At 52.1% G+C, this 24181-nt stretch overlaps 1 protein-coding gene across 6 annotated transcripts in view; it reads right to left on the bottom strand.

Moving 5' to 3' along the window:
- Window positions 1-23392, bottom strand: part of Znf385c (zinc finger protein 385C) — a 53048-nt gene extending 29656 nt beyond the window's left edge. The window contains exon 1 of one of the 6 annotated variants that reach the window (XM_060386707.1): window positions 22992-23392. The gene's annotated coding sequence lies outside the window, so the exon portion shown is untranslated. Of the gene's footprint in view, window positions 1-20739; window positions 20885-22749; window positions 22925-22991 lie in introns of those variants that run through there. The other 5 variants (XM_060386708.1, XM_060386709.1, XM_060386704.1 and 2 more) reach the window with 5 other exon arrangements.
- Between the last annotated feature and the right edge of the window lie 789 nt (window positions 23393-24181).

The following is a 24181-nucleotide window of genomic DNA, read 5'->3' as shown; positions in this document are numbered from 1 at the left end:
GGCTAGGCACGTGAGCCAGGAGGAGGAGCAGCATGGAAAGAAGCAGCTCAGATGGCTAGCCGGAGCAAGTATTCATGGAGCTATCGGCTGGGAAGTAGCCTGGCTCGGAACGATTATAGCAAATGGCATGGAATGTGGAGCTGAGGTGTAACAAGGTAGATTAGGGGGTAATATCTGCCCAGCCCCAGGTGAAACAAGGCTTATTTAAATACAACAGGCGTCTGTGTCTTTTATTGATATGGTGGTGAGTTAAACAGTAACTGCCGTAATAAATATAGGATTTAATAATAAACATCATTGGCCATTTTTTATTTTCTACAATAACAGTCCTTAAAAGAACCAGCCTTGAGAACACAGATCTGTGAGACAATTTCTGTTGTCCCTTTTGTGTTAAACTAATACGCTGTGGGTTTGGCCTTTGTATAGCCACAGGTGCTTGAGAATTTGAACCTCCCATCTTCCAAGGGTCATGGTGGGCATCTATGTTGAAGAGAAGAGGCGTCTACCCTGAACAGGGTTACATCACTCTAACTGTCCCCTCTCGGCTCTGCCAGGGCCCCAGAACACTGCCCTCCTCGCCAAAGACACACCGGAGGTCACCTCCATTCCTTTGAGAGAATGTTCCCAGTGCCCTGTGGAGTTCCCCCAGCAATATTTAGTCCTTTTTCACCCCTAGATGGCGGGCCCTATGGCTCCTGTGCCTACTCCAACTCTTTCTCCACTCTCCAGCAGGAGACAGGAGGGAGGTCGCAGATGCCAGAGTTAGAGGAGGCGGCCCAGGTGTCAGGGACCAGGTGGAGACCCCAAAGGAATGAGGCTTTCTTAGCTGTCCAGGAAGAGCTCAAGGGGACAGGGATATTTGGAAATCTCAGTGCAATTTATGACAGACCGGACAGGGACATGGCTCAAGAGAGCACACAAGTATGTGCCACGCTGCTGGTTAAACCTCTGTGATCTACAGCCTCTGGGCTCCCAGGCTGCTGGGATTCCAGGCTGATAAGCGTCCCCGGCCAGGGATGCTGGGCCTGCTGCGGCCTGTCCTGCTTGACCCAGTCTTCCCAGCTGTCCCCTGCTGAGCTACACGGTTCCAGCTAATCCAGGACTCTCAGGCATATGGAGGCACGGGCAAGCGCGGGGTTGCAGATGGCTTACCTAACCGCAAGTGTGAACACCACAGGCTAGCTAGTGTGCGCACACACACACACACACACACACACACACACACAAACACGCCAGCCATTCTCAACACCACCATGACTCACCCTCCTGAAACCTCCACTTGCGTCTTAGTGCCAAGAGGAGAAGATTGAGTCCAAGCGCAAGGCAATGGGCTTGCCTTAAAAACTATGGAAAGCCAGGGGGAAACCCGGAAAAAAAAACAACAACCCTAAAAGATTGTCTGGGCCAGGGACTTCAGCTCAGTTGGTAATTGTTGCTTGCCTAGAATGCATAAACTTCTAGATTTGATCCCTAGCAGCGTCGAAAACCCAGTGTAGTGCCTGGCTCTAATTCCAACAGGGGCAGGCGGATCTCTGTCTGGTCTACAAATCGAGTCTGGGACAGCCAAAACCACACAGAGAAACCCTGTCTCCTGAGTGCCGAGACAAAAGGCTTGCACCACCACCACCACCTGGCTGTTTTGTTTTGTTTTTTATTTAAGTATTATTATTTAAGTGGGGGAGGGCTAGAGAGATTGCTTAATGGTTAAGAGGACTGGCTGCTCTTCCAGAGGACTCGGGTTCATTTCCCAGCACCTACATGGCAGCTCACAACTGTCGGTAACTCCAGTTCCAGAGGATCTGAACCTTCACACGGATATACATGCATGCAGAACACCAATGCACACATAATAAAAAAATTAAGAAGTATTTTTTTTTAATGTATGTGTTTGTATGTGTGTCAGAGTATATGCCACATGCATGGCCCACAGAGACCAGAAGAGAGCATCAGATCCCTTACAACTGGAATGAATTGCTCTACAGGCTCTAGGAACTGAACTTGGGTCCTCTGGAAGAGCAGCAAATGCTCTAACTGAGCCATCTCTCCAGTCCCAGATCCTGTCTTTCTCGTGGCAAAGTCCAAACAGTGAGGGCTCGCTGCGTGCCAGACACCTTGCACACAGGGGCTTTTTTAAACTCCACGATAGCATCATGAGGTGGACACTATTATTAACCTTCTGCACAGCCCACAGATTAGAGAACCTCAAGATTCCCCAGCTAGACCTGAGCGAGCTGCACTTATCTGACTCAGAGCCCGTAAACCACTGCTCTCTCACCTGTCTTTACTGAACCGCCTCAGGGCAGAGTTGGGAAGGCTCATGGGCTCAAAGGGAATGATGGGAGAATCCCAGCTATTTAGCCCCTTTTAAGGTCCAGTGGCAGGCAGGGAAGTGTCACACCCTGGCTGAGAAGAGACAGGGCCAGAGCCAAGAAAGCCAGGTGGAAGGACAAGATGAAAGAGACAATGTGTGTGTGTGTGTGAGCCCATCTGTCGAGTTTACCCAGGAGTGAGGGTGCATATGCCTGCTTCCCACCTTCCCGGAGAGAGAGAGCCAAAGACTGAAGCAGATAGAAAAGGTACAAGCGTGATAGGAGGCCAGCCTATGAAAGAGCTAATAGAGGCGTCTGGGTAGCCTGTGTCTGTTCACGTGGAGCTGAGGGGTTGGGTGAAGGGAGAACTTGGGATTGGGTGGAGGGAGCACTCAGGCACAGCTTCCAGGATTCCTCTCTTCACCACTCTGATGGATGATGGATACACTTCAGAACCCTGGGTTTTAGTGGAGGCTTCAGCTACTGCTCTCCAGTGAGGTCCTCTGCCTGTCTCTGCAGAGGATGATGAGATGGAAAAGGACCAAAGGCCGTACCATGAAGAGTAGAGGGCTGTCTCCCACCAGGCCAGGGAAGATGTCCTCTTCCAAAGGGGTAACTGGAGGAGAAGTTTCTAGGCTTGTTCCCAACTTTAGCCAGGCATGGAGACTCCCTCAGCAAACACTTAATGAGCCCAATTACACTCCGGCATTTTCCCCCATGTCTGCCAACAGGCACCCTGCACCCCTCCCAGCCAGGCCCCAGGCCCTGGCCCTGGGACGGGGACCTGGCTAGCAGGCCAACCTCAGCTGGTCCATGCCCATCTGGGCTTTGGTTTCCTGGTCTTTAAGGAGAGAGGACTAGGTTGAACATGATCTTCTGGGACCTTTACAGGCAGAGCTACAGTGGTAAATCAGCAGGAGCTGCCGTGTCGGGGGTTGGGGGGGGCGCCAGGCCAGGCTGTGTGACCCTGCCTTGGCTGCACAAAAGGAGCTACTGGGTAGGTGGGTGTCCATAACCTCAAGGCACAGTCCACCACTCCTCAGGACACTCAGGAGGTTTTGCAGGCCAGAGTGAAAGAGGCAAGTGAATGGCACTACGTCCTCCCCTCCCCCAAAATCTAGAACTGTCCTGTAGAATATGGATGGGAACCCAAGCAGCCCGTGTCAGTCACCTCACCACGTGGCTGTGAAGGAAGTGGGAGGAGGCCACCCTAGCAGGGACCCAGCTACACAAGGAACTTTCTGGAAGAGGAGAAACCTCACCATGGGCCTGTCCTAGTGGAGCCAGAGACCCCTCAGTGAGCTGGAGGAACTGCCACCAAGCTTTGTGGCCTCTCTGCCCCTCTCAGCCACCTCCCCACTGCCATCTCCCAGGGTGAGCAAAGGAAACAGCTCTTTAGTACGTGCAACCAATGGTACCTAGCCTAGCCGGCTGGGACCCAGGGAGCCAGTGGAGGCTTCTGTGTAGCCTATACCTGTTCACATGGAGCTGAGGGGTAGGGTGGAGAGAGCATTCGGGATTGGGTGGAGGGAAGGCTTCAGCACAGCTCCCAGGGTCCCCTCTCCACCACTCTGGACAGATGGTAAATGCAATTCAGAACTCTGGGTTCTCAGCTACTGTTCCCCGATGAGGAACAAAGAGGAGGGGATGGAAGAGGACCAAAGGCCATGACTCAGACCCCACAAGAGCCAGAAGCCCTCACCTAGAGGACTGAGATGGGTGTGGTCTGAGCAGGGTCAGCCCTGCTGGCTTCCCATTCCCATCCACACAACAGGATGCTTGGGGCTGGGCCCGGGAAGCAGGGGCCAGGCCTGATGTTCCATGGGACAAACGCCAGATAGCCATGTCCGTCTCCTATCTCAAGTAGTGACAACAGAAACCTGTTTCCTCCCTGGGGACTTCTGGGCACTTAGGATTGGGAGCGAGCTGGCCAAGAGCTTTGGAAAGTCAAGATTCTATCCAGCTCCAAGGAAGGGTAAGAGGGCAGAGGAGGTGAGGGAGCGTGAGGGTACAGGCTAAGATCACAGCCTCTATTTCTCCATGCCCTGCCATGTTGTTACTCCTTGTCTGGGTGCTCCAGGGGGACTTCCCTCCTTTCTGACAGCCCTAAAAATGGGGGTTTCCTCTCCTGAGCCTTAAGACTCCTCCTTAAGACTCAGGGTCCACTTTTAGGAAGTAAGGGAATTCTTCTTACTCTCTAACCTGTATCTCTCCTTGCATGGTCCTCAATACCAATTCGGAGTAACTACCTCTAATGTAGGGGGAGGGTATGCTAGCGGCAGGACCCCTTCCCCTCCCTCTGCTTCCTGAAAAAGCTAAGAAACCTAGCTGAGGGAGTAGGTCCCCTGTGCTCTATGTCCTCTCCCAGGCATCCCTGGGCCTGCATCCTGGCAGAGCTGGCCCTGATTGTACCTCTTCTAGCCTAGCTCCTTAAAGTGCCAGGAAAATAGCACCCCATTGCCCATCCTTTATCCACAGCCCCACCAACCAGCACTCCCAAAGTAGGAGGGTGCTGGGAGTCTGGGGGAACAAGGCTTGGAGGATCCATGGATGGCTTCAGACGGGCTGTGGGGGTGGGTCAGGCTCAGAGGACACCCTCTTCCCTGAAGATGAGGCCCTGGGTTTGGTAGAGAGGACAGGACAGGAAGGCCTTTGATGCCTGAGAAGGTCACAGGTGGGGGCAGGTGGCAGGAGCGCTCCTTGTACTCTCAAACAGACCCAGGACTTTTCCTCTCTCCCTTTGGGGGTAGGGGGCCGGTGGGCTAGCTGGACTTTGGGATCTTTTAAACTCCTGAGGAAAAGGAGTGGCTTGTTTCGTGGAGCCCTCCTTCCCAAAGACAAACCCCCTAGCTGCTAAGTGATCCCAGCCTCCCTGGCCATCAGGGAGCTGTCTCCTTCCCAACCTCAGCTTCAGGTTAAGCAGTATCTCCCTAGGTCACAAGGCAGGCGGAGCAGGCGGGGGACCTCACTGCTGCCCCCCAACCCATCCAAGCCACCCTGCTGAACTTGTCCCCCCTCCCCTGGTCCTTGTCAGTCAGCCTGCGCCATAGGGATCTGGTGGCTGGCGCCCCCGCCTACCTGAACAGGGCCAGGGACGCGCACCCCGCTGAGCGGCACCAGGGCAATTGCAGTCTGCAGCTGGCCAGTCCCTGTCCCGCGCCTCCTCGGAGCCCGCCCCTGCTCGGCCTGTGCTGAGCAGTTGCCAGGAGCCTCCCCAGCCCTGCTCTGGAGAAGCAGTCAGAGAGGGGAATCCTTCCCCTGGCTGAAGAGCCATCGCAGCAAGGCCCACCCTCTTCCTGGACCTTTTTGTTTGGGGAATCGGCAAGGCACGCTCCTAGAAGCCAGGAGACATCTACTCTGCCCAGACTGGCTGAGTTCCCGCTTCACACAGCAGAAAAGATCCGGGTTCAAAGGCACTCAGGAAGTGAGCACCAAACTTCAGACTGCCCTAGGGCTGTCCAGAGGTGAGGGGAAGGAGGGAGAGATTGCTGGGGAGGCGACAGCCAGAGAGGGATCTGCAGAGGACAGCAGGGGCTGGTGTCATGACCTGCCCAGTAGCCCTGTCACTAGGGAAGCAATCACCAGGTAAGAAAGCCAAAGCCGTAGAAAAGGATCACGGGTGGCTTTTGCATGCTGTCCAGTTCTTCTTGACCCTCTCGAGGTGAACCCGAGAAAGCACTCAGGAAGCCTGGGGATGCCAGCCCACCAGACAGGGCACTGAATTGCCACCTAGGTTTCTAGCTGGTCTTGGTCTTCCGAGCTACCAACTGAGTCTTACCCCAGGGCCTTTGCCCTCGCTGTTCATCAACCTGAGACATTCCATCGATCTCCACGTAACTTATCAGCTTGTCACGGGCCTCCTCAGCTCAGCTGTCGCCTCCCCACGCCCCTCCCCCCAGCTCCTTTCTGCTCGGTCTCTGATCTCCTGTATCTCCCAGGTGGCTGTTCTAGCTGGGCACTTACCCTCCCCCACGGAGGCAGGGCCTTCCTATCCCAGCTCTCTGAGACACACACATAAGGCTTGATGAATACTTAGGAGATTCTTCACAAAGAGCTGTGAAAGGACAAATTCATGTCCCCTTTGAAGTCCGTGCACTTTAGACAGGCAGACGGTATGGTACGTGGATTACTTCTTATTAAGATGGTTGCCAGTCTTTCCAAAAGCAAATCCAGGCAAGGGATGGCAGCCATGATCCACCCGGTATACACTTCATCCCACAGGGCACCCATCCTCCCTTCAGACCCAGCCGCACTGCCTTCCCGTAGTCCACACCCCACGTCTGTCAGTAGTGGATGCAGTTGTCCAGACTTGGAAGGGACCTTAGAGGTCACCCTGTCCCTTTTACTGGCCATCCCTGACCGGTTACCCTCCATCCTAAGTTTTAACATGCCCGTGGCAGACACCCCAGCACTCCACAGAATGCCCCCACCCCATTGCTGGCTAGCTCGTCTCTGGGGGAGACAGTTTTTTTCCTGTGACTCCACATACTGGTCTTCCATCTGTTTCACGTGACACAGAACAAGCCACTCTGCTTTACATAGACAGCCGGCTACAGCCTCTTCTGAAGGGATCTCTTCTCCCAGCTTGGAACCATATGCCTTCATATGCAGCCCTTGATACGGTCCTCCTCCTCCGGGATCCCCTCCAAGATGTGGCTCCCAGAGCACACAGAACCTGCCTCGCTGCGGTGAGGACTTCTGAAACCCCACGTTGCCTCCCCGATGCTCTGAACCTCTTCCCGGAGCCAAGGTAATTCTGAGAGTTCTTGTTCTGCCTTGTATCTGATCCATTATCCCAGTTCCATCTCCCCCAGCTGACTTGGGCTTTTCCCCTTTAGAAAAGACGGAGGAACACATCTTCCTGCCTCAGCCCTGTCCTTATTAATGACACGACCCCTTAACTCTTCTGCCCGCCATCTAGAAAGAGCCAAGGGCCTGTGAAATCCCCAAACCCGCTTGTATGGGATGCGGGATGTAGCTACGGGTTAGCTCAGCCTCCATGACTCACCCCCTAGTGAGCGACTCCCTCTTTTTTATTTCTGACATGCTTGGGACCCGTACCCACGGCCTCACACGTGCTTGGCAGGCACTCTTCTGCTGAGCTACGGCACAGTTCACAAGTGCTCTCTGGATGGATGAACAGAAGACTGTATGTTTATATGGCTGGCCCTCGCACCTGCTGGGACTTCAGCGTCACTCAGCAGGGCCACAGGTGCCGGCTCAGGGCCGTCGCAGAGACGTGGCTTCACCTAGACACTGGTAAAACACATCCCTAAAAGCAGCCCTGTACATTGACAAAGCATTACCCTCTGGGGCTGGCCTTGTCTTCTAGACCCTCCCAACAGCTTTAGCAACCCACTGACTCTGATGGTTTCCAAAAGATCAGCAAGACTCTCATTTTGCAGATATGGACGGGAGGGGGAGCTCTGAGAGATTCACTTATCTGCCCCAGTTCACACAGCGAAAGAGAAGTGGAGGTCTGAACACAACTGGCTGGCTCCAGTCTAGGGCTATTTCTTTTCTCTATGCCATAGGACTTCTAAGGGCCTATTCTAATGTGCTAGGTGACTCTTGTCCTATAAAGTTGGGATGGGGCCAGGCATGATGGTGACATGTCTGAGAGCCCTGCCACTGAGGAAGGAGGATCATGAGTCTGAGGCCAGCCTAGGCTCCACAGCCAGTTTTAGTCTAGCCTGGACTACATTGTGACATCCTGTCTTAAGCAGTGGAAAAAAAAAAAAAAAAAGAGTGGGGTGGGGGCTGGAGAGATGGCTCAGCAGTTAAGAGCACTGTCTGCTCTTCCAGAGGTCTTGAGTCCAATTCCCAGCAACCACATGGTGGCTCACAGCCATCTATAATGGGATCTGATGCTCTCTTCTGTCATGCAGGCATACATGCAAATAAAGTGCTCAAATGTGTAAATAAATAAATTTTTTAAAAAAGAGAGAGAGAGAGAAAAAGAGTGGGGTAAGGAGGAAAGGAAAAGAGAAGCCCTCCATTCCATTGTGATACCAGCTGGTGCTAGCCCTCCCCTGCCCATCTTCTGCTTGCCCGGCAATAGACCCAGTCCCCCTAGCTCTTGTTCTCCTGGTCCAGCCAGAAAAAATGACCCATGGTCTAAATAAAGGCACCAAGTCTCCAGCTTGGCCATCCTGGAACTCACCACTGCCAGTTTCATCCCATCATCTCCTCTTCCTCTCTGTGTGGGAGTAAGTCCCCAGGTGCTGGTCGGCACACGTTGCTAGATTTGCAGAATGGACAAAAACAACTCACAGTGGGTTTTGACACAGCTGGACCAGACACCTTGCTCTGGCTGTGTGAGCTTACTCAACCTCCCCTCTTGGAGCATGTAAACCAAGGCAGTAAACAGACATCATAGTGTTAGGTTGGGAGATGATCTTTGCAGAGCCCCAGAGAAAACAGAGGCCCGGTTAACAGCACAACAGCACGAGTACCATTAATTAGGCACGCCTGGTGCCTGCCCTGAAGATGGGGATGCCAAGGCTGGAGGGGCTCATGCTATTATCCAACTTGGACTCTGGAGAACAAGGGAGCTGGAGAGCCAAGCTTGAGGCTGTTCCCCTTCCCCCTCACCGGGAACCTTCCCTGAGAGCTCAAGAAAAGTAATCTCTTGTTTTCCTTCCTTTTGGGTCAGGGTCTCAGTCAGCCCAGCCAGGCCCTAAGTTCACTTTATAGCAGAGGATGACCTTGACTTTCTGATCTTCGTGCCTCTACTTCCCTACTGCTGGGATTATAGGCCTGTGCCACCGTGCCCAGTTTTGGTCATGGTGAAGGTTGAACCCAGGGCTTTGTGTGTGATCGGCGGGCACTCTGCCAACTCAACTACATCTCTAGCCCCTCAATAAATGTAATTGTGGCTCTAAATATGTGCAACTGTTATAATAATTATTTGGTGTAATGGCAGTGAGCACTCCGGTGGGAGCAAAGCCCCGCTGTGCCATGGGAATCAGGCCAGGAGCCTCATACCTTCCCAGCTGCTCCTCCATCTTGCCCATTGCCCACCCAGGGGCTGACTGAACTGCCTCAGTTCTGGCTGGGTCCATGGGTTCCAGGAGGGTGGGAGGGAACCCCAAATTCGGGTCTACACCCCACCCTTTCCGTCCTGTGCTCCTACTGGAGGGGCAGAGCCACTGGGCCCTCCCTGGCTCCTAAAATAGCTCTGAGCCGCCGTGTGGCCGGGGCGGCTCCCCACCAGCCGCAAATCCCCCTGAAATCAAATCCCCATCCTGTCCGAAGCAGAACGGCACCACCTCCTGCTGGCGCGGCTCCCCTCACATAAACCCGGACAGTCGTCCTTCACAATGACCGGCACGATCATAAATCCCTAAATAATGAGACAGGCGCTGGGAACACAGAGTCACACAGAGTGCTAATTGAGTGGCTTCTGAGCAGGGATGCCGTGGGGGACAACAGCTGGCCTCAGTTTCCCAGCCAGGACCTTAGGATAGGGCTAGCAGAATGGCCTCTCAGCCCCTGCTGGGGTTGCTGCTGGCCAGGCGAACCGGCGGCACTGATCTGGAATATTCTACAGCTCAGTCTAGAAGAGAAACCCGGCCCCCGCCCGACCTCATCCAGGTCTCAAAGCGGGAAGCCTGACTCATTTCTAGCAGTGTCTGGTAATTGTGTCTTGCAGCTAAAGAACAAGCCAATCCTTCCCAGCATGCAGTGGGGCATGGAGGCAGAAAGCCCAGCGCCAGGCGCAGAGCTCGCTGCTCCTGTGAGGTCCCTAATGGATTCTCGGATGAACCCAGGGAGGCCCTTGGTGTGCAGCAATCAGGCAGAGATTATCACATTATGTGTTCAAAGGCTTTGCCCACGAAGGAGCACAGCAGCTGACACCATGACTCCCCAACTTCACCACCCGCTTCTGGGCCTTGGCCACAGGAGCTGCACATACACTTGGCCTGGCAGAAATAGACGCAGGGGGATGGACAGGATGACCTCTCTAGGACTAAGCACTTTGGAGTTGGTGAGACAGGTACTTGTGGAAAGGGGTGTGTCTCTGGGTGTGATCTGAGGGATTCCCATGAGTACAGGCGTGAGTGAATGGGGCAAGTTGTGTCACAACTTGATCACTTCTTAGCCATGAGGTTGGGAGCATCTCCCTTTCTGCAATGGGGGGTGACAACAGCAAGCACCCTGCAAACTGTAAAGTCCCGACCATGAGAAGGATGAAACCATTAGTTACAGCTGAAGGGACTGGGATTAGACCGCAGAAGAACTTCCTCACAGCTGTGCTTTGGAAGTCAATGGCTCAGCCGGGTGCAGTGGTGCATGCCTGTAGTCCCAGCACTCAGGGAGGCAGAAGCAGGCAGATCTCTGTGAGTTCGAGGCCAGCCTGGTCCACAAAGTGAGGCCAGGATAGCCAAGGCTAGACAGAGAAACCCTGTCTTGAAAAACAAAACAAAAAAGAAAAGAAAGAAACCAATAGGTCAAAAGAAGTAGGAAGACAAACAGGCTTAGGCAGAATGCCAAAAAACAAAACAAAACAAAAACAAACAAACAAAAAACCTCCGAGTACTCTCTCCCAAGCTATGGGTGCTCTTTCTCACGTCTAGGCTGAGTCTCTTTCCTACCTTTCCATCATCTTGCACCCCAAAGCTGCCAGCCTAACACCAAACTTTCCCAGACCAAAGCCAATTCCTGCTTGTGGTTAATATCAAAGCAATGGAAATCATTTCAACCTCCTCACCCAGCTTTGCAAAGCTGTCTGGGGTGTACAGAGACCAAAACTAGAGAAAAGGAGGCTGGAGCGTTTGGGCAACCAACATGAGGGGCAGCCCTCTCCCCAGTGTGGGCGACACTAACTGCAGTCTAGAAAGCAGTCAGCTCGTGGGAGGACTTCATGAGAGTTACTACCCGGAAAGGAACGTGAAGACCAAGGGTTGGGGTCCCCCTGGGGCAACCTTGGCTTCCTTCCTTCTTGCTTCAAGAGAGGCATTCAGAAGATGCCCACAGGAGCCCTGACTATAAGCCAGAGCCAACCCTATGGAAATTAAGGTCCTGTGACTGCTAACCCACCCTTCATTTCCTGAACCTTTTATTTAATGAGTTAGCCCAGCAGGCCCCAGGAACAACCTAACCTGTCCAGACTAAGGATGGAAGAGGAGGATCCTGAGGATTGGAGGAAGGCTGGCTCTCCAAGCCCATTGGCCGAAGGAGCCAGTGGTATGGAATGGCCAGAGCCCCTATCTGATCAGCCATGGAGAAGCTGACCACATCCAGGCACCCTCCTCTGGTGACCTGTAGCATAGACCACTAAGAGTTAGCTTCTCTCTCTCTCTCTCTCTTTCTTACTTTCTTTTGAAACAGTCACATTCCTGGCCTGCCTAGAACTGGTTATGTAAGAACAGGCTGGCCTTGAACTGCTTCTGCCCAGGATTAAAAATGTACACCATCACAGGCTTGAGAAACACTGATATGGAATGTGTCAATATTTCCTGGGCCCCTGCCCCTCTGTTCAGTCCCCAGAGGCTTCCCTTAGCTGAGCTTCCCAAAAGCTATAAACTCCAGGCCTAGGACACAGCCTGGCCCCTGAGTGATGCCCCATCTCTATGGCTGGGCAAACACACCTCGTGGGATCCCTGGGACAATTGAGAGGCTCTCTCTGACAAGCAGAACAGGCCCACTGGAGAGGTCCGACTCTGCTTACTTACCTGAACCAAACCAGAACCACTGAACCACTGACAGCTCCAAAAACTTCTAATGCACAAGTCCCTTGTGGGCCCTGATGGGCTTGGTTTGTGCTGTGGCCTGAGGATTTTGAATTTCTGCCCAGGTGATTCTGATGTGCAGCTAAGGTCTAGAACTTTGCGTAGGCCTTTCAAAGACATATCTGGCCTTGAACGTACCTCCTGGGGAGTTTGGTAGGGTCTTCTTCCAGCTCCTACCCTAGGACCTCAGATTGAGGGACCTGAGGTAAAGAGGTTTTGTTTGTTTGTTTGTTTGAAGATTTCTTTGTATGGAGGTTTGAATAAGAATCCCCCCACCCATAGGCTCATATATTGATGCTTAGTCAACAGAGAGTGGGACTCTTTGATAGGATTAAAAGGATTAGGGGGTGCAGCCTTGTTGGAGGAAGTATGTCACTGGGGTGGGTTTCAAAAGCCCATGTCAGGTCCAGTCTGTCTGTCTGTCTGTCTGTCTCTTTCTTTCTCTTTCTCTCTGCCTGTGGATCAGGATGTAGCTACCAGCTACTTCTCCAGCACTAGACCTGACACATCTGTCTTCACTCTCCCTGCCATGAAGATAATGGACTAAGCCTCTGAAACTATAAGCAAGCCCCAGTTAAATACCTTCCTTTGCAAAAGTTATCATGGTCATGGTGTCTCTTCACAGCAATAGATCACTGACTAAGACACTTTGATTTTTTATTTATGAGTATGGCGTGTGCCTCTGTGAGTTTATATGCACCACAGATGAGGCCAGAAGGCATTGGATACCCTGGAACTAGAGTTACAGGCAGTTGTGAGCTCCCTAATGTGGGTGCTGGAAACGGAACCCCAGTTCTCTGGAAGAGCAGCAAGTACTCTTAATTGCTCAGCCATCTCTCCAGCCTTTCCCCTCTCTCTGTGCGAGACCGTGGATCATGTGGCCAAGCTGACTTTGGACTCAGTATGTAACTGAGGATGACTGAATTTCTGATTCCCCTCCCAAGTACATACCCAGGTGTTCTATTTTGTGTTTGTTTGTTTGTTTGTTTTGGGACAGGGTCTGAACACATAGCTCAGGGTCTTAAACTCGAGAGTCACCTGCCTCAGCCTCCTGAGTGCTGGGATTACAGTCCCATGCTACCACGCATGGAGATTCTTAGCAAGGGGACAATATGTAGTTATATTCTCCAAGGTACACATGCCTCCCCCTCCCCCTTGGAGGATACACACACCTACTGAGGCACCCGGCTGGAGGAATGCCCATCTTGCTTTCCAGAAGCAAGGTATATAGCTATAGGACCTGGGTTCAGATCGTGCCACTGAGCCTCAGTTTCCTCATGTGTAACATAAGGACAAATACTAATAGTACCCACTTAGTGGGTCTTAACAGGGATCAAATGAGTCAACACCTGAAAAGTGCTCAGCAAACATGCACACGGTAACGTTATGGGTCTTTGTTAAATAATGCTCGACGATCCCTGAGTCAGTCAGCAGATAGTGCTGGCCTCATGCTAGGTCTGGGGAGCTGGGGTCTAGAGCACCCCCTTAGAGGTGAGGAAGTGACTTCAGCCATATGACACTCAAATCCCAGGTGCATGAAACCTCCAGGTTTCTCCCCTCAATACTCTCAGGCCACTTCCTCACTCCTCAGGCGCCTGGCCTGGTCCAGGTGGGCACTGTGCCCCACACTGACAGAGGCCCCTTTGTACCCTTGTCCAGGGTCACACCCTGAGCTCCGAGCCATAGCAGGACAAGCGCCCTGTGTCTGGGTCTGTTTCAGGGCCAGCTCTGTGGCCAGTGGTAGTTCCAGCCACGTGACTCTGGACGGGTGGGGTCAGGCATCCCCTCCCCAACTGGCATTCAGGGGCAAACACTTTAGGCTTTGGTTCCTACCCTGCACAAACCCTAGGGCCAGACTCTAGTTTCTCAGATGTTTTTAATATCAGGAGGGAGGTGTGGGAGGCCATGATAGGATCCTAGGGGTTGCTGTGGGTTCTACCTTTTCTGTCTTGCTAAATCTCCAATCCTGTTACTCCTCCTGTCTGAATGGGGAATGGTTACCACCTCGTCTTGTTGCTGTCTCTATCTCCCACTACTCCCTCCCATAAAATATTCTCTGCACATAGGAGGAAGCTAAGGGGTACATCACCCCCCCCACACTTGAATGGGCAAAGCCCTGGGTTCCGTACTCAGCACTGCAAATCATCATCATCATCTCTGAGCACCATGTCATCTGTCTGTTTAAAAGCACTCAGGAAGCCAGTGCGATGAAAAGGTAAAGCCCTCAGGAGGCCAAGGTAGTTGCGTTGCTGTGAGTTCAAGACCAGCTGGGCCATTCAGTGATGCCAGGTTAGCCTAAGATACAGAGTGGGAGGACCCTGCCACAAACAAACGGAAGCTCTGACAGTTCCCTTTCTTTCTGGGGAAAATCCTCACGCCAGCTGGAAGGGGTAAAATGGTTCCAGGCCTGTCTCGCCTTTCCATATTGTAACACCACCGTTGTCATCTACAAAGTTCACACTGAAGAAACTTGCAAATGAATTACAAAAGAAGGAAGAGGGAGGAGGAAGAGGAGGAAGGAAGAAAGAGCTGGGCAGTTGAAAGCAAGTGTTGTTTGATTTTTAGCGCCCATGTCAAGTGGCTCACAACCACCTGTAACTCTAGCTCCAGCGGATCTTCTGGCCAAGGCTACAAACAGAAACCCAGTCTCAGAAACAAAAACAAAAACCCTTTTTAAAAAAAAAATGTTTCCCCCTAATCTCATGTTTTTAAGTCAGTTTACAGTTTTGTGCTGAGCCACATTCATAGCCGTCCATAGCCTCATGTGACCTGCAAGGCTGGGTTGGAATGGCTGGGTCCTTCTTGGCCTCTTTGAAATCCTTCTTTCTTCTCCCAGCACCCCTCCCACAGATTAACTGAGATATAAATACTACTTGCCTACTAAAAATATTCCTGGTAGAAGCGACAGAGTGATTACCAGAAACTGGCAAGGAGAAAACTCATTCTTGACGGAACCTGGCAAAACAATGAAATCTTAGCCGCGAGTCTCGTTGTACTTTCCCAGTCTTCCCAAACCAGATGAAGTTACCTCGTCACGCTCCATGGCAGAGCCAGGGAGCCTGCAGCTCCTAGACTGACGGAAGGATCAGATCCTAGCAGCCAACATGCACAAGGACTTGATGCTGAGAAAGAGTTTTGGTTGAAATTAAAATGAAACGAGAAGCATGGACATGTGTCCCACTGCACCATAGGGAGAAAACTTGAAAATAAAAAGAAAAGAGAAGAAAAACTCAAGGCAATTAAGTTGGCTGAATAGAATTCAAACTGGAAAGCGTCGCCCAGGGTTGGCACATTTTGATTTAAAATGTTCGTATTCAAAACGTTCTTGGGGTTAAAATAGCCAGGTCAAAATAGCCAGGGCTCACCAGATCTATTTCCATACTGCTCTCACCTCCATGTGACAGATACTCCAACCACACCAGCGTCTTTCTGCTCCCAGAGCCCACCAAGCATTCCTTCCCCAAACCTGGGCTTTTTTGTCTTGAACATTCTTTAGCTGTAGGCTCCTCCCTCCTGCTACTCTGGGTATCTCCTCAATGAGCAACTTTCTCATAGCCCTCTCTAAAAATGGGTTTTCTGTCTTGTCTCCGTTAAAAGAATATATATATATATATATATATTAGATATAAAATATAAAATAGATCGATAGATTGTGTGCATGCACATGTGCACATGTCATGCCCCTCCCCCCTCCACTGTGTTTAAGCATCTGAGCTCATGTCTGTATGTGTTCATGCCCTGTGGAGGTCAAAGGACAACTTATATGGTTCAGTTCTCTCCTTCTGCCATGTGGGCTCTAGAAACAGATCTCAGGCTATTGAGCTTAGTGGAAAGTACATTTCCCCTCTGACATTTTCTGGTTTTTGTTTGTTTGTTTGTTTGTTTTATAGACAAGTAGTAGAAGGTGGACTTGAACTTCTGACCTTCCTGCCTCCACCTCCTCAGTGCCAGGATTACAGGTGTGCACACTACCATGCCCAGTTTATGGGGTGCTGGGCACAGAACTCAGGCCAACCCAGCTCCATCCCGAGCTGCCTCTTTCTGCCCCTTCTTACTCCCTTGTCTTTAAGCTCTTCTGTTCTCTCTCTAGAATTTCCAAGGCAGAGCACAAGGTAGATACTTAAATCAGTGTTTGCTGAGTCAATCAGTGTCCGTGTGACAAGGAATGGGGAAGTGGGACAGTACTTCCAGGGCTGTGGGAGAAAGGAGGGACAGTATAGTCACATCCCTTGCAGGCCGTTTCAGCAAGTTCCAGGGAAGCTCGTGTCAGCAGGAGAGAAAAGAGACATACCAGGGTGGCTGTATTCCCCACCCCCACCTCGGCCCATCTTCCCGAGGATCACCCACACATGCCAACAGCTGCCCCATTCTGGACTGTCCCTTCATTCCTGGCTCCTACATTTGGCTACTGGAAAGGCTGTCCAGGAAAACTGTATGATCTCCACTCTGGTTTCTTGGCCACCCCTGACGCACACCTGAACCTGAAGATCCTGGGTAGATGCCCTTAGCCTGAAGCAAGGGCTAGTCAAATTCCCAATTAGCACTTAGCTGGTTAAAGGCTTTTTTAAAAAAAGGGCTCTGAGTCCCTTTCCCCCACAGGAAGCCACAAACTAGGGCAACAAAACTCAGAATCGGGTCACAGGAATGCTACTATCCCTACCTTCCCTTCCCAGCTGGAGACATAGGTCTGGGATGAGGAGTCCTGGGTGGAAGGTCCTCCAGGAGGGGGGAAAAGATGAGCGTGGAAGCCTGGCATGGTGGTGCACATCTGTCATCCCTGTACTCAAGGAGGGAGAGGCAGATGGATTGCTGTGAGTTCAAGGCCAGCCTGGTCTACAAATCCAGTCCAGGACAGCCAAGGCTACACAGAGAAACCCTATCTCAAAAAACCAAACCAAATCAAACAAACAAACAAACAAACAAACAAACAAACAAAAGGTGAGTGTAGGTAAGACAGAGGCCAGCCTGATGTGGTGGCACATGCCTTTAATCCCAGCACTCCGGAGGCAGAGGCAGATAGCTCTGTATGAGTTGGAGGACAGCCTGATCTACGGAGCTAGTTCCATGACAGCCAGGGCAAAAAGAACCAACCAACCAAAACAACAACAAAAATAAAGCCAGAGGGCAAAATAAGTGCCTGGCAGACCTTGGAGTCCCAGGGACATTTCTCCTGTGGCGATCCTAGAAGGATACTTCATCTTGGGTTTGGAATCGCCATAGAAAGACCTTTCTAGGTGTGTTCATGAGAGATTTTCTAGATTAGGCTGAGATAGGAAGAGCTACTCTAAATATGGGCAGTACATAGTCCATGGGCTGGGGTTTGCCAGCAAAACAAAAAGGAATCGAGCAGCAGAATTCATCTCTTTGCTTCCTGACTTCCGAAGTGATGTGTCCTGCTTCACTTGGCCTGAGCAGCTGTACCTTCCTACTGTTAGACAAACCAAACCTTCCTTCCTAAAGTTACCTTTGTTGGGCATATTGTCACGGCAATGAGACAAGTGACAGTCCCAAGCCCAGGACAGAGTCCTTCCTCTCTCAGGTGTCCCTGAGTGACCAGTTCAAGCTCAGCTAAGAACAGGCTAGAAGATGGGCAGATTCCTCCTGGGTTCTGAAGTCCATGCCCCCCACTCCCCCCTCTTTGGGGACCCCTAGAAAACACAAAGATTCTGGGTTTTCACATCTTCTCTTGGCACCCCCTTGCCCCTTCTAGAACTCTCAAAGCGGGCCAGGGCTGGCTGGCATTATGTAGGAATCAGCAAGGCGAGGCCACGAGGGTGGGGAGGAAAGGTGCTGGGCCCAGGAGGGCAATGAGGGAGGGAGGGCAGCTGGGATGTAGCCAGGCCTCTCTGTAGGCATCTAGATTTCGGGGAGGGTCTGTGGATCTGAATCTCACCACACCCAAGGAAACCGTAGGCAAATAAACAAGCAGCCAACACAGCAAGACCTGTGCAAGAGCTGTGACCATGGTGTGGTCAGCAGCAGGGAGCAGAAAGGCCAGGGGACTGTTTAAAGAGGCCCTGCGGCCACAGTGGCGGAAAGGCTGGAGCAGGGTGGGGGTGCGGTGGTGGTTTGGAGCAGGAAGCTAGGCCTGGGGTGGATAAGTTGAACTTGGCTGCTTCAAGGTAAAAAGAAAGGTGTTGATTCAGCCCTACTCTTGTCCACACTTTTGAGGGAGGTTCCAAGCCTTTGCCTTCCGTTTAAGGTCGAACTGGTCAAGAAGACAGACAAGGGGCTGCCCTTCCATCACTCTGAACCCCCAGTTCTGTTTCCAGGCCTTATGACTCTGGGCTTTGTTACTGAGGAATATTCCATCTCCGGCTCCAGAGCCAGAGTTCTCAACAGAGGGGCCGGGACAGAGACACCAGCACTGACCCTTTGTCTGCAGGTCCCGATACCCCTCATTTGCTTGGAGGAGGAGAGGGGCCCAGAACTTACAATAGTGCCCCAGGATGCTTTGCTCCTTTTTGTGACCCAGAGATGCTCATCCAGAGCTTCCTCAAGAGAATGAGTCCCAGAGACACAGACCAACACACCGAGGCTGAGAGGTAGAGTTGTGGAGCTGGGGAGCTGTGATCCCAGCACCTAGGAGGCTGTAGCCAGAGGATTGCTGTGTTTGAGGCCAGCCTGGGCTATACGGTGAGATCCAGGCCAGTGTGAGTAATAGCCTGTCTTCAAAACAAGACAAAACAGACCTAGAGAGACAAGACTATGGAGCCATGGAGCCAGAGAGAAAAGTGGGGATGGGGTGGGGGTGGGGGGGAGGAGAGGAAGGCAGTGACAGAAAGAGGCAGGGAGAGAGCACACAGCAGAGACAGGACAAAGACACACATAGACCAAGGCAGAAAAACACACAGACAGGCAGATCTAGAGATCTCCGGGCCTCTAGACACTCCTGGGAAACCCCGGAGATGAGCTGGTGGATATCAAGTCCCTTGGAGCTTGGAGGAGTCCCAGGAAGGTGGTACTACTTCCTCCTGTCACTGAAGCACCCCAGGTGCCCAGCCCCCAGCCACCTTCAAGTAAGTCAGCTGCTGGCCACTGGAGCTGGTAGGTCACCCAAGGTGAGTACAAAGGTCCTGAAGAGGGCAAGGAGGCTGGGAGTGTGGGAGGGGCGTATGAGGTGGGTGTGCAAGGGTGTTCACATGAGACTTGGTGACTTGGTTTGGTGTGTGAGCCAGGTAGCGTGCTGGGTGACTGTGAGTATATACGTGTGGGTGGGTATATTATTTCTTAAAAAACAAACAAACAAACAAAAATCAACCAACACCGTAAGGAGGCCAAAGTGACAGGTTGGTCCCCAAGCCCAGTAAGTCCCATGAGTGAGCAGAACTGGTCACAAAAGAGGAAGCAAACTTTGCCTTCTGAGCAGACGGGATGCCCACGTCTCACAGGCCACTCCACTGCAGCCTAGAACAACGTGCCATTTGTTCCTACCAGAGATGATCCCAGCCACCCGCTCGCTGGCCCCCAAACTCAGGAAGGACCAGCTCCTCCCTGGCTGTGGGTGTGAGAAGGCATGGTGGGATGGGGCGGACGGACAGGACAGGAGATATGTTGGATATCCAGCCTTGCCTTCCACTGATCTGGCTTCTGTCCCTCTTGTTGCTGCTCGAAAGCTTGTTTTGTCTTCGCTCCTTGGGAGCAGAAAACATCCTTGCCATACTGGGAAGAAAAGCAAGCTTTCCTCCACATTCCTCCTGACTCAAGCATCACAGCACTTTTTTTAAATTTTTTTTTTTAATGTCCTAATTTCGAGTTAGAGAATGAGGTCAGGAAGCCCAAGGGGGTGGGACCATTTATTGGTGACAACTGACAATTTTTATTTCACCTTGAAACTCCCTCTTTATCTAGACATGCATGGCCCAAGCCTAGTTTTATGGCCATTGTAGCGGGGGGGGGGGGGGGGGGGAAGGAAGAGTATAGGGAGGGAGTTAACCAAATGGCACTTGAGGTCAGACTCATTCAGGTTCCTTGTCACTTTAGTTGGGTATGGAGAAAGAGAGCCACTGATGGTCCGGAGACATGGATCTAAATATTTAAAGTTCTCATGGCATGATGGCACAGACCTGTAATCCCGGCTACCCGAGAAGCTGAGGCAGGAGGATTGCTTCAAGTTTAAAGCCAGCCTGAGTAACTTTGTCAGACCTCGTCCCCAAAACAAAACAAAATAAAACAAAAAGGGATGGCCGGGCATGGTAATTCACACCTGTAATCCCGGCACTTGGGAGGCAGAGTTCGAGGCCAACCTCCTGGTCTACAAATCGAGTCCAGGACAGCCAAGGCTACACCTGGAGAAACTCTGTCTTGAAAAACAAAACAAAGGGGCTGGGATAGTGGTAGACCCCTTACCTAGCACACAAAAAGCCCTGAGTTTGCTCCCCAGTACTGCAAAATAACAACAACAATAATATAGATTTTAAAGTTATCTATCTTGCTATTGAAATGCCCAATCTTTTTTTTTTTTTTTTTTTTTTTTTTTTTTTTTTTAGATAATTTCGCATGTATCCTAAGCTAGCCTCAAACTCTAGGTAACACAGGATAAAGTCCTGGTCCCCCTGACTCCACCTCCCAAATTCTGGGATTGAAGTCATGTTCTACCTTACCTGGTTTTATGCAGTACTGGGGGTCCTGTGCACACTTGGCAACTGTGCTACACCCCCAGCCCTTGTTCAGTCCATTATTTTCTAGCCCCCTACCTTGACAGATACACCTTCATTGGCAACCTGGAAGACCAAGCTCACATTCGGGTCTCTCTGCTTTGCGAGAGGTGAGTTTCACACCGGAATGACATCAATGGAGAGGGATGGCTCCGTCCTCAGCCTGGCCGCAGCCAGCCCTGCCTTTGCCAACTTCCCACTGCCGGGTCTTCTCTGCACCACAAGGGCCACCCATACAGACTACCTGGCCTCAGCCTGCTTCCCGGCCACAGGGCCTGTGACCTAGGCAAGCATTCTATCAACTGTGCTAACACCCCAGCTGGGGTGTGGTCCTGCCGCTCAGCCCTGCTGACGCTACACTTGACAGAAAGCAGTCAGGACGGAGCCCTTGAAAGCACGCAGCCTCAGGCACGTGTGTGGTCTCCCTTGCCCAGATTGGAAGGGTGCTCACGGATTGGCTCCATTTGGTGGCCACCAGAACTAAAGCCAGGGCTTGAAGCCCTCCCTCCCTCCACCAGAGGGTGGCTCGGATAATCCCCAGGCAGGATTATTTATCTTCCTGGAAAAATTCAGCCTAGTTTGATCCCAACTTGTGGATTTCTGGAGGCGGGGAAGGTAGGGAGGTGACGCCCACAGGGCATTTTTGTTAAGTTGGGTATCCGAGCCAGAGCCTGCTCCATCTAGGCACAGCCCCAAATGGGCCCCTGCAGCTCCCTGGATCCTGCCTCACCCTGCAGATGAAAGGCAACACAAACAAGGTGACAGAGCCAGGAGGAGGTAAGAGGTTCTGGGCAGCACGGAGATGGGAACCAGCAGGGGGCCGGGGCTGGTAGGGGAGGCGTGAAGGGCATCTCTCTTTCTGGACAAGCTTTGAAATTTTCCACCCCACCTCCACCCCCTGCAGATCAGCTTTGCTGTCCTACCCAGGAGGGGGACACTTAGACCTGTTGAGCCTTCACCGGGCACCACGCTAAGCACTAAGCGCTAAGCGCTGTTCGTGCATAGCCTCCTTAAATCCCCAAAGCTAGCCTTGGAGGTGGGTTCTATCCTTACCCCTCATCTTCAAATAAGGAAGCAAGTACAGAGGTAGAGGTGATGGGACTCAACACTAACCCACCCCTGAAGTTCTCCCGAGAGCAGGAAGTTATCCCAGAAGCGGAGAGGGTGGCCAGAAATGAGCAAGAAGGGCCAACAAGATGGCTTGGCTGGTGAAAGCACTTGCTGCCAAGCCTGATGATCTGAGTTCAACTCCCCAGCACTCAACTACATAATGGAAAGCGAGAGCTAACTCTAACAAGTTGTCCTCTAACCTCCACATACATGCCGTGTGGATGTGTCCGAGTGTGCGCACGCACACACACGCACACACACACACACACACAGCAAGTAAGAAAAGAGGAAGAATTTCCTGACAATGATGGTGTGTGTCGGAGGAAACCATGGAATGAGGAATCTAGATAGTGATGAAAAATCCTCTCTCCTAATGGTCACTTCAGTCTGTCCAGTCTCTGGAAGGGTCCTAGAATCTTGGCTGGGACCAGGTGGCAGCTTCCTTACCTCGCTCTGTTCCACACCTCAGGGGACTTTGCTTCACAAAGTCCCAAATTGCCTCTCCTTTGTGGCTCAGGGAGCCCCAATGTCACAGCTGAGTTACTTCAGCTCGTCTGTCCCCAAAAACCTTCCCTGGAGTCCTGGGAGAGAGTCCCATCCTAAAGTCCAAATCTCCCCCGAGGGGGCCTGGTCATCCCTCGACCACCTTCATCTTCACAGCCCGACTCTAGAACACCAGGCAGAATGACCTGCTGAGCCAGGCCTCCCTGATTTCCCGCATTTCCTCACTCCCCACCGCCTCCTTTCTGCACCACCCCCCCCCCCCCAGTACACGATGCAGATGGTCCAGGGTCACCAGAAACCTCAGATAGGCAGCAGCTGTCAGTCACCTCACTTGCCCCAGAACAGAAACTTTCGGTTCACCCCATCATTCCGGACCGCGAAGGACACTGCCCCGGGACCCACACTGTCACTGGGGTGACGATGTCCTCCTCTTACCTGCTGCCTTTCAGAACACTGCTTTCCCCAGTCCTCGGACTCTGGCAACATCACGGAGAGCCAGCGGGTCCCTCCAGCTTCCTCAGAGTTTAGTCGCACCCGCCCACTGAGCCAAGACAGAGATGTCTTAGGGGGTCCCCTAGGTCTGAGATGCTGGCAGAGGATAGGAGAAGGCTCTGCCTTGTCCTTCCGAGCTGCCCTGGAGGTCCTCAGTGTGGACCGGTCCGCGTTGCTTGTCTTACCTGCAGGGGAGAGATGGAGCCACCTGCTCTCGCCTGGTTGGCAGCGCAGATGCTCAGGGCTCGCTCCTGGACCCCGGCTGGCGAGCCGGGTGGGCGGGGCCGAGCCGGGAGGGGCGGGGTCTCCAGTCCCACCCTAGTTCTGGCAGTAGGAAAAAGAGTCTGTAGACGCTTTAAGGTAGCGAGTAGGACCAAGAAACAGAGCCACTGGGAATTCCGGTTTCTTTCCTTCTTTCTCTTCCTTTCCCTTAAAATCCCCTCTCTTTTGAAACAGGGTCTTATGTAGACCAGGTTTACCTTGAGCTCTTGGTCCTCCAACCTCCATCCTTCACATTTTTACGTGAATGTGGCACCAGTCATGCTGGATCACACAAGTGCACACACTCTTTTTCCTCCCTTTCCCCTTTCTTTCTTTTTTCATTTTTCCTTTTTCTTTTCTTTCTTTCCTTCCTCCCTCCCTTCCTTCCTTCTTCTCTTCCTCCTCCTCCTCCTCTTCTTCTTCTTCTTCTTCTTCTTTTTTTTTTTTTTTAACACTAGGAAGGTTGCACTCAGTCCAGGATGGCTTTGAACCAGCCATCTAACACTAGCCTTTCCTCAGCCTCCCAAGAGCAGGGACTACACTCCATGATCGACCACACTTGACCTTCTCAGTGTTAGGACACTGGGGGTCCTCCTGGCCTTATTAAAATTCCTCCTTCAGACAGCCTGCTCCAGATGCTCACAAGCCAGCTGGCTCCATCAGAAGCCCCCAGCCCAAACCAGCAGCAAGAACAGATTTGCCTGAGCCTCCCTCCCCCAGTATGAGACTCTCACAATATTGAAGGTGGGTGGGGAACACTCCCCGCCTCCAAAGATCAGTTCCCAATCTGAGTGTCAGCCATGCAGAGACTCAGCCTCCAGAGGGATGTTAGGTGCCCGTTTTTCCCTCTGTCCTTGCAACACAGGGCCCTCCCCCACTCCCCCAAACACCCTCGCAGGTCCCTCAGCTGTCACTGTTTAGTGCTGGAATGACAGGTGTCCAGACTCCGTGAGTCCAGCCACATTCAAGGCCATCGGGCTTAGCACGCTCTGCCTCTGCTCCCCACCCCCCATCAGTCGCTAATTTTATTGACCTGTAAAAGGCACGTTCCTGGCTGGGAGGGCGTGTGGGGGGGAACTAACTCAGGACACAGTGGAGAGTGAACAAGCAGAAA

This window comes from Meriones unguiculatus, chromosome 7 (assembly GCF_030254825.1).
Source record: "Meriones unguiculatus strain TT.TT164.6M chromosome 7, Bangor_MerUng_6.1, whole genome shotgun sequence".
In the NCBI taxonomy this organism is placed as follows: Eukaryota; Metazoa; Chordata; class Mammalia; order Rodentia; family Muridae; genus Meriones; species Meriones unguiculatus.
Note: the sequence above shows the minus strand (reverse complement) of the source record. Positions and strands in the feature narration are given on the sequence as shown.